The sequence below is a fragment of the Herpailurus yagouaroundi genome, unplaced genomic scaffold, assembly GCF_014898765.1.
Source record: "Herpailurus yagouaroundi ecotype Mexico unplaced genomic scaffold, PumYag 140, whole genome shotgun sequence".
Classification (NCBI taxonomy): Eukaryota; Metazoa; Chordata; class Mammalia; order Carnivora; family Felidae; genus Herpailurus; species Herpailurus yagouaroundi.
In genome coordinates this window covers 56,365,922-56,375,043 of record NW_024412395.1, presented here as the reverse complement: position 1 = coordinate 56,375,043, position 9,122 = coordinate 56,365,922, and the positions used below count along the sequence as shown (strand labels likewise).

At 44.5% G+C, this 9,122-nt stretch overlaps 1 long non-coding RNA gene across 1 annotated transcript in view; it reads right to left on the bottom strand.

Annotated features, from left to right (window-relative positions):
- The window catches only part of LOC121030265 (uncharacterized), a 20,743-nt gene extending 12,147 nt beyond the window's left edge, over positions 1–8,596 (bottom strand). Inside the window, exon 1 of the long non-coding RNA XR_005790145.1 lies at positions 8,462–8,596. This is a non-coding gene — a long non-coding RNA (uncharacterized LOC121030265). The remainder of the gene's footprint in view (positions 1–8,461) is intronic.
- Positions 8,597–9,122: the final 526 nt, after the last annotated feature.

The following is a 9,122-nucleotide window of genomic DNA, read 5'->3' as shown; positions in this document are numbered from 1 at the left end:
TGATGAGACGCGGGAGCTCTGGGGGTGAGTGCTTTGTTTTTATTTTTTTTTTATTTTATTTTTTTTTTTAATTTTTTTTTTCAATGTTTATTTTTGGGATAGAGAGAGACAGAGCATGAACGGGGGAGGGGCAGAGAGAGAGGGAGACACAGAATCGGAAACAGGCTCCAGGCTCTGAGCCATCAGCCCAGAGCCTGACGCGGGGCTCGAACTCACGGACCGCGAGATCGTGACCTGGCTGAAGTCGGACGCTTAACCGACTGCGCCACCCAGGCGCCCCTGTTTTTATTTTTTTAAGTTTTATTTATTTATTTTGAGGGAGACACAGAGAGCACAAGCAGGGAAGGGGCAGAGAGAGAGAGAAAATCCCAAGTGGGCTCCGTACTGTTAGTGCAGAGCCAGATGTGGGGCTCAAGCTCACGAAACTGTGGCATCGTGACAAGAGCCCAAATCACGAGTCGGACGCTCAACCAACTGAGCCACCCAGGTGCCCCAAGTGCTTTCGTTTAGTAAGAGACAGAGGGCCAATCTATTAGAAGCTACCCCCCCCCCCCCCCAGTATCCGAGGCACGAAGAGCCGGACGAGAGAGAGGCCATTAGAAATGTGACATTTGAATTAGGCAAGAGGCTCAGAAATGCCCCAAAGTGGGTTGAGAAAGGTGCCATTGTAGGTGCTGTGATACCCTCATTGGTCTGTGGATTCTTTTTGAAACGAGATTTTAGTTCCTTTTTCTATCATTGTTAGGGTAGATAACAAATACTTTTCAAGCAACCTAATATGTTTACCAAATGCCCTCATCTTAAATGAGGCAAGAGTAGTGGTAGGCTTCAGAAGAACATATATTGTGCGTCACAGATGTTCAGAAACCCAGCAGGAACGTATTTAAGGTAACTTTATCTTATATGCTTCAAAACAGGAGAAGCCCCTCAGCATCTATAAACGGTGAAAGCTCTTGTATTCACAAGGAATCGAAGCCTGCCTCAAACAAGCAAGAACACCAAGGCCACCTGCTAGGTCCCAATCTGGGGAAGCCTGAGGCTGAAGTTCTCGGTGACTGTCCTGACTTGCGTGAGGCTGGCCCTCTCTCCCTTACTCTCTTTCTAAGTATTAGCCTTATCGTTTTCCTCCTTCGTCCCAAGCTAGTCCTTCCTTCACGTAGACAGCTTTAGGCTTACATCATTCCATTAGCAATTCCATGAAGGGGTAAAAAGAGCTTCTTTCTTGCAGGGTCTTACGTAAAATTTAAAAGACCCCAATAGCTTCTGTAGTTTCAAATGCTCATTAGAAGACCCTATTTCAACCAGTGTTTGAGGCACTGGTCCAGACAATAGGAGGAAATAATAAAAGGACTCCTAATGGTAACAAAATGGTAAGAGGTACGGGACATTAACAAATAGCGCTTAATTTGAGGCAGCATGTAAAATTGAGAACACTTTTTTTAAAAAGTCTAAATGATGGAAATGAGACATCGTTTCAATACGACCGGGGCGCTCGCCTGAGGAAAAATATTTCATCTGTTTATTGAAAAAAAGGATTCGATTTCATGGTAAAGAATTGGGTAGGGGCGCCTGGGTGGCGCAGTCGGTTGAGCGTCCGACTTCGCTCAGGTCACGATCTCACGGTCCGTGAGTTCGAGCCCCGCGTCGGGCTCTGGGCCGACAGCTCAGAGCCTGGAGCCTGCTTCAGATTCTGTGTCTCCCTCTCTCTCTGGCCCTCCCCCCGTTCATGCTCTGTCTCTCTCTGTCTCAAAAATAAATAAATGTTTAAAAAAAAAAAAAAAAGAATTGGGTAGGGGGACAGTCATTCCGGAAGGAAGGAACGGTAAAGAGTGGCAAAGAGACAGGGAAAGGAGGAAAGCTAGGGTCTTGAATAAAATACAGATTTCGTGGAGGAAGGAAGGTGAGCCAAAGTTGGTAAGAAATTGTGACATCAGATCGCAGAAGACCTTGAAGCTCTCAATTTCAACTGAGAGTTGTGTCCACATTTTTTCCAGGAGGCTATGTAGAACAAGTGAAGGTTCCGGAACAAGGAGAGACCAGACCAAGTCATTCCATTAAAGAGTTTCTGGTGGCAGTCACAGCGAGGAAGGGCTGGATGGAGAATTTACGGTTTCAGGAACCTACCTACGGATGGGTGGGAGCCAGCAGGGTACCCTGGCTGTGTGAACAGAATCGGTGGGATTGCTATCCTTGAAGCAAAGCTCTAAGTGCCATACCCAGGGTTCGGGGTAGTAGCTATAAATTGCCAGGCCACAATCAAATTTTACTGTATCACGTGGCCCCATTTCTCGCCTAAACTCAGGCCCACATCTCCAACCAGTAGCTGGCCATCCCCTGGCGTGTCCTGGACCGCCACCTTGCGTTCTATGCCCCCTCTCCTATCATTTTTTTTTTTTTTTCTGGTAACATCATTTTCTTAGTAATTCAGGCATGGCCATTCCTGAGAATAGGTGACATCTAGGTGAGTCACCACGGTATCCTCAAATGCCAACATTATTTTTAGAGAGAGACAGAGAGTACGCAAGCAGGGGTAGGAGCAGAGGGAGGAGAGAGAGAGAGAGAGAGAGAAAATCTCAAGCAAGCTCTATGCCCGGCACACAGCCCAACTTGGGGCTCGATCCCACGACCCTGGCATCCAGACACTCACAGGCTGGGTCTGAAATTTGTCGTCTTAACCATTCTACGATACCACCTCTAAATTCAAGATTCCGTTAGTAGAGGAAGGAAGGGAGAATGAGAATTGGGGGGCCTTCAGTTATGACAATCCCAGCACCCCAGTATCCATTTTTATTTTGTCACACACTGCAATAGCCCCAAGCTTTGGGATCCTCTCCTTTACTGCTCTGTTATTTCTAGTTTCCCAGTGCCTCGCCATTCGCAACAGCCTGAGGCTTCTACCCCATGGCCTTGCTGAGATGGCTGACATGGTCAGGGCTGGGCTGGACTCCTGGTTTCCAGCTTCTCCACTCTCCATCCTCCCTACCACTCTCCCACAGAATGAATCTTCCCCAGTGCCATTTCTTCAGGCCATGCCCCTCTTTAGAGACTAGCAGAGGATAATCACTGTCTAACACGGTCAACTTCCTTCTGCTAAGCCTGGCCTTCAAGGCTTTCACAATTTACTTCCAAACATACATTGCAAACTTGCAGATCCCTCCCTCAGAGCCCCCACCGATCCTCTCTACACCTGTCAGGTGGGTCTACTTATGTCATGTGTATTCCTGTGGCTCAGCTGTTGGATAAAAAAAGAAAGGTCACGGGGCGCCTGGGTGGCGCAGTCGGTTAAGCGTCCGACTTCAGCCAGGTCACGACCTCGCGGTCCGTGAGTTCGAGCCCCGCGTCGGGCCTTTATAGAGATAGAGGAATTTTGCTCCAGTCCTTTGGCCACCGAGAATGGCTACAACTTGCCCCCGTTTGCTTGTCTGAAGTCTACCCCAGCTTGCATCCAAACTGCTCAGTGGCTAACTCAGAGTTCTGTGCCCCTGTGCACTGAATGGAGAGATGGCTTAACTACCAGACCATGGTGCCCACTTGACTCTCTTACTCTCCTTGCTCTTCCCAAATCCTGGTCAATGGCGTCAGCCTTCTTCCTATGTATCTAGCCTTGCACGTTATAAAGTGGAGGCCAAATTTCATCCCATTGTGATCCCCCACTGCAGTGAGTTGCTCAGTGTTCTTTGCTGATTGGCTAGTGGTTGGTTCTTTTTTTTATTATTTTTTAAAAATGTTTATTTATTTTGAGAGAGAGAGAGAGAGAGAGAGAGAGAGAGAGAGAATGGGCAGGGGAGGGGCAGAGAGAGAGAGAGGAAGACACAGAATCTGAAGCAGTCTCCAGGCTCTGAGCCATCAGCACAGAGCCCAGTGTGGGGCTTGAACTCACCAATCACGAGATCATGACCTGGGCCAAAGTCAGACGTTTAACCGACTGAGGCACCCAGGCGCCTCTGGCTGGTGGTTGGTTCCAACCACTTGGCTAGTTACTTGGTTAGTTACTTTTGAGAATCCTTGTCAGTAACATAATTTGGAAAACAATTGTCCAACTGATGTTCTATGATAAGGAAAAGTTCCACATTGAATCTGTAGGATTGCCTAATGCTAAATATAAAGAAAATGAGGATATTGCCTCCCTTCCTTTGCCATGGTTGTGTATTGTCCATCTTAGATCAGTTAGAAAAGGCAGATAGAAACTGGAAAGGCTGTTTGATCCTCAAGCCGACCCTTTACTATATTTGCATGAGAAGTGTTAAAGAGCCCGTCCAGCTCTTTGTAGACGACCTTGAGCCAAAGTTGAACACTAGCCGTCTCTTGAACATCAGCTCTAAGACGTGGGAAGAGAAGCCAGTGGGCACGGATGAACAAGCTTTATTTCAGAAAGGATGGGTCGTGTGCTTCTGGAACAAAGAAAGAGGAATGTATTTTTCAAAGAAATATCTTTCAGAAACCTTGTTTGTGCTCTTGGCTCCAGAGTAAAAGGGAAGAGGTGGAGACAAGGATAGATTTTTAAGTCAAGGCATTGTAAGCTCATCTTAGACTTCTGAGCTCTCAGAGTGTTTGTTCAGGAGGTGGTTTCCAAGGTTTTACAACTTTGCTAAAAACATTCAGCCTCCTCTTTAGATCCATTCAGCTGATATCATTTTTAGTGACTTCCGAGGCAGCATTGTTGCTGAGAATTGATACAACAATGAATCTTTACTAGCACCCATCAAAATCGGACTTTCGTATCTCACGTTTTACTTTGATTACATTTTTTCTTTTAGAAATTCCCTAGAAACCAGCTTTGCCTCGTCAATTGAATGACAAACGTGGAATTTATAGAACTACTGCCTTGTCACAGTACCGCTGATTTGCATCTTCTGGTTAAATGCAAATTGTTCATCTTTAAGTTCAACGGCATTTGCCTCTCTTTAAACAAACAGCACTAAAGCGACTCGTAGACAGGACTGTTTGTTTAGCTTGGCTTCTCTCTTTGATCTCATGTTAACATACCTTAATGGCAGGTAATGATTGATAATAGAGTATTGTAAAGTTCAGGTAATAAATACTGCTTAACTCATCATAATGCTGAATAATGTACTTTTTATGACTTGGTTTAATGGAAAATTTCCTTGTCAGCTTGGTCTAATTGTCCAAACAAAACTACCCATTACTTGAAGAAATACATGTCCACCCTAGACACATTAATTAGGGTCATGGCTGGGCTGCACAAAGGAATATAGTAACACTTCGGTTATCTTCAAATGTGATCTTTGGGCAATCTTACTAATGCTAACCTCAGGTTTAATGAGAAACTTTTGTTTACACTTGTCCTTTGAGGCTCAAGGGCCTACGTTGGAATCAATGGTGGTGGCTGTGGGCCACAAGTACATACACCACGAGATCTTTCCTTTGAGGCTTCCAGGGGTCATTGGTTCTAGTGATCCAAACATCAGAAGTCACAACAGCAAGTTCTCTTTATCTTGGCGTGGGGGCAGGAGGATTTGTGTGAAGAGAAGAGGAACGTGTTTTTAATTTTTTACTGGATATTTGAAGACACATCACATTGAGATTATGGTTAAAAGGGGATTTCGTGTCTTTGGCTTGGCAAGCTTGGGTGCCGTATATCAAAGTGGTTGGTGAAGTCCTACTTGCCCGAGCGTGGTATTTCCACGATGCTTCACTGTCTTTGAAGTCCCAGGAATATTCCAGAGAATACGGTACACCAGAAATCCAGAAGATGACCGCAGGGGCTTTCAACAAAATGACGGATGTAGCACCCGAGGTCTGACTTCCGGGCATACACATCGTGAACCCAAAAATAGTTTCCTGAGAAAAAATCCTTGGTCTTCAAGTTTGGAGTGATTCAATTCATGATTCCAAATGAGTGAATTGTTGCTATACTCAATCCAGGGGCTGGTTTCTTACATGCATATTGTGGAAAATAGAGTGTGTGTTTAGTTTTTCAGATTTCAGCCAAATCGCCATTTCACTGATGATAATTCGATATCTTATTTTATAGCCGGATTTCTAGGGAAACCCACAACAGGAAATCCACAATGGGACAAATTTCATTCCTACTTTTCTTTCCTGACAGCTCTGTATAAATGACTTGTTCTGTGAGATATTATACACTTATGGTTAGGTAGCCAGAATGGCTGGTTTTCATGAATCACATTGTCCACTTCATACAAATTACTTGCTATCTACCTTGAGTCATATTTTTTTTAAAGGGCAGACTATTTCAGATTGGTTTTAAAATAAACAAAATCTGTTTGTCCTGAATAATTTCACCCTTTCATCCTGATGAGTCATTTCATGTCCTACTTCAGTCTGTTTGGGCTGAAATTCTTGGAAGACTACGGAATTGAAAATGACATTCTTTAGAAATTTGGTTTCCTAGATTTGTACAAAAATTGGTATCTTAGTGGAATCGATTTGCTTGCTTCTTTCAATTAAAGGCATAAATACCTTTTTTCATTGTTAACCGTAAGAACACATGCCCAGAACTCTCATAGCAGTTAGTGCACCACGGACTTTAGAAGATGTTCCACTTTAAGAACTGCGTGCATCGAACAATAGGTACATTGCAAATGTCACTGCCAATCAACTGCTTTGCCTTTCCTGATGGGTGCATGCTGATGTTTGGTGAGGCTCACCCATTGACATTTGTCTTGTAAGTTTTTAAGACAAATTAATGCAACAGGAATGATCATTTGGTCACTGTGTACTTGAATTACATTTCTCTTTTATGATATTTTATTCATTTAGATACAAACCAAATCTTCAGAATCCTTATTTTCATATATATTCTGTTTCAAGGGCAATCCATTTCAACGGGATTTTAATGATTTTTAAATGGACACATTTGAACAACCTAAACAGAGCAGGTATTCTCAGCTCTAGCTGCATGGTAGAACCACCAAGGAGAGTCTTTAAAGATGCTGATATCCCAGGCCTACCCAAGAAAACTTAAATTAGGACCTTGGAGTTGGGGCTCTGACTCTCTATGGGGTTTCTCTTAAGCCTTCCTCACGCGGTTCTAACCTGTAGATCAGAAGTTAGAAGCCACCGACTGGGGGCAGTGTCCCAGAGAGCCATCATACGAAGTTGAGTGAGGCATTTGTGTTTTTGTTTGTTTTTATTTTTTAATTTCTTTTTTCTTTTTTCTTTTTTTTTTTAATATGAAATTTATTGTCAAATTGGTTTCCATACGACACCCAGTGCTCATCCCAACAGAGGCCCTCCTCAATACCCATCACCCACCCTCCCCTCCCTCCCACCCTCCATCCAACCCTCAGTTTGTTCTCAGTTTTTAAGAGTCTCTTATGTTTTGGCTGAGTGAGGCATTTGTTAAATGCATCTTCCCAAGCTCCGTCCACACCTACTGAAACAGAACCGTTTAAAGAGAGTCTGGAATCGGAATTTCAACATGAACTTCCCGTGCACACTGACGTTTGAAATTTACTACCCTGTGCCACCTGCTTTATTTTCCAAATGAACTGGTCTCATGTAAAGACAGTTAGAATAGCTCCTTTAATCCGCAAAATAACCCTTTCGCAAAGGGTACCAAGATTACCGTTAGACCAGCGAGAAAACTCGCAGGAGGTCCTACTGGTCCACTGCAGAAACAGGATTTGACCTGGTGCACTTGGACTTCACAGCCTGTGCACACAGCCACCACTCGGCAGCTCCAGAGCTTGTGCACAGGACCCCTGCTCTGCGGTGATTACATTTGGCCAGCTCTGTGGTTAAGTTAGGCACTACTCAAGCACAGAAGGTAAGGTGCGATGTACGGTGAGGTACAGAAAAAGGGGCATTCGTTCTGATGTTGATGAGGGTTTCAGGAGAGGCTTCATGAAAAGAGCAGGCGTTTGAGCCGGCCCTCTAAACGTGGAGAGGGTTTCTGCAGGCAGATTTTGTGCAAACACAGGCAGGAGAATGTGCGAGGTGTTCAGAGAATGGCAAGAGTTTCTACACTTCAGTGCAGGGTTGTGCTGGGTGAGACCCAAGGCTGGAAAAGCAGATTTGAGGCCTTCTGTGGAGGGATTGGTTTAGGTTTGCTTCTTACCTATGCCGGCCATGAGCCGTTCAACCAACAAATAATTTTATTCCAGTGCTAGATGGTGGTTAGTGAGCAGAGGGGAAACAAACACACACAAACAAAAAGTGGAATCTTTCATCGCCAGCATTCAGGAGCTCATACTCCAGTGGTCACTCATAGAGACTTGAAACTACTATTTATTAACTTTTGAATAGGAAGTACATTATCAGGAGATAAAATCCAGATGAAGAAAAGCCTGTGAATGAAACCTACGTCTCCTACCCGCTCCTGACAACCAGCAACCCAGCCCCCCCCCCACTTCCAGGAGCAACCATTATTACTCAACGAGTGAAACCTTTGCTGCTGCTTCTGTCTTCCCTCTGCCACATGCACACGGGCACATAATCTGTACAATTGTAAACCTTCTCAGTCCCATTAACTCACCAAGGTTCCGCCTGGAGTCTGGCTATCCAACGACGCAGCCAGAATTCTCATAGATATTCATTCAACGAACATTCCTGGATGCCGACTGTGGGCCCAGTATGGCCAGCCTTGACTGGGATTGGGAGAGCAGTAAGAGAACACTTGTCCTTAGGGATCGCACAGCATAATAAGGTAAACCACCAAAAAATAATGATTACAATGCACTGTGGGAAATGTTGTAATAGCAATAAATGCAGGGCTTTATGAGGATAAGTGGCCTCTAAAGCCTAAGCTCTTTCTAGTTCCCACTGCCTCTGGGCAGAGAAAGCTGCTGAGCCACTAAAGCCCTAGGCTAATGTCCTACTTAAAGTAGTACATCGTATCCTCCCAAACTCGCTGTGTTTTTCCTTTTGCATAATTTGATCCAAATCATTCCTCCTTGGCGTGGTCTCTTCTACATGTAGACATTTCTAGACGGGTATTCCCTTGTGGTTTATTATTAACTATTCAGCATGGTTCATTCTCTTTTCTTAGTTGATTCCTTCTACTTTGAAACTATTCTCTTGCGGTACAGTTTTGGGGTTGGGGTAGATGGCATGAACCAAATTTTGTGAGTTTTGTGCCACTGGCATGTGATTTCGAGCACTGCTTTGTCGTGCTTAATGCTTGTGTGGTCCCACTG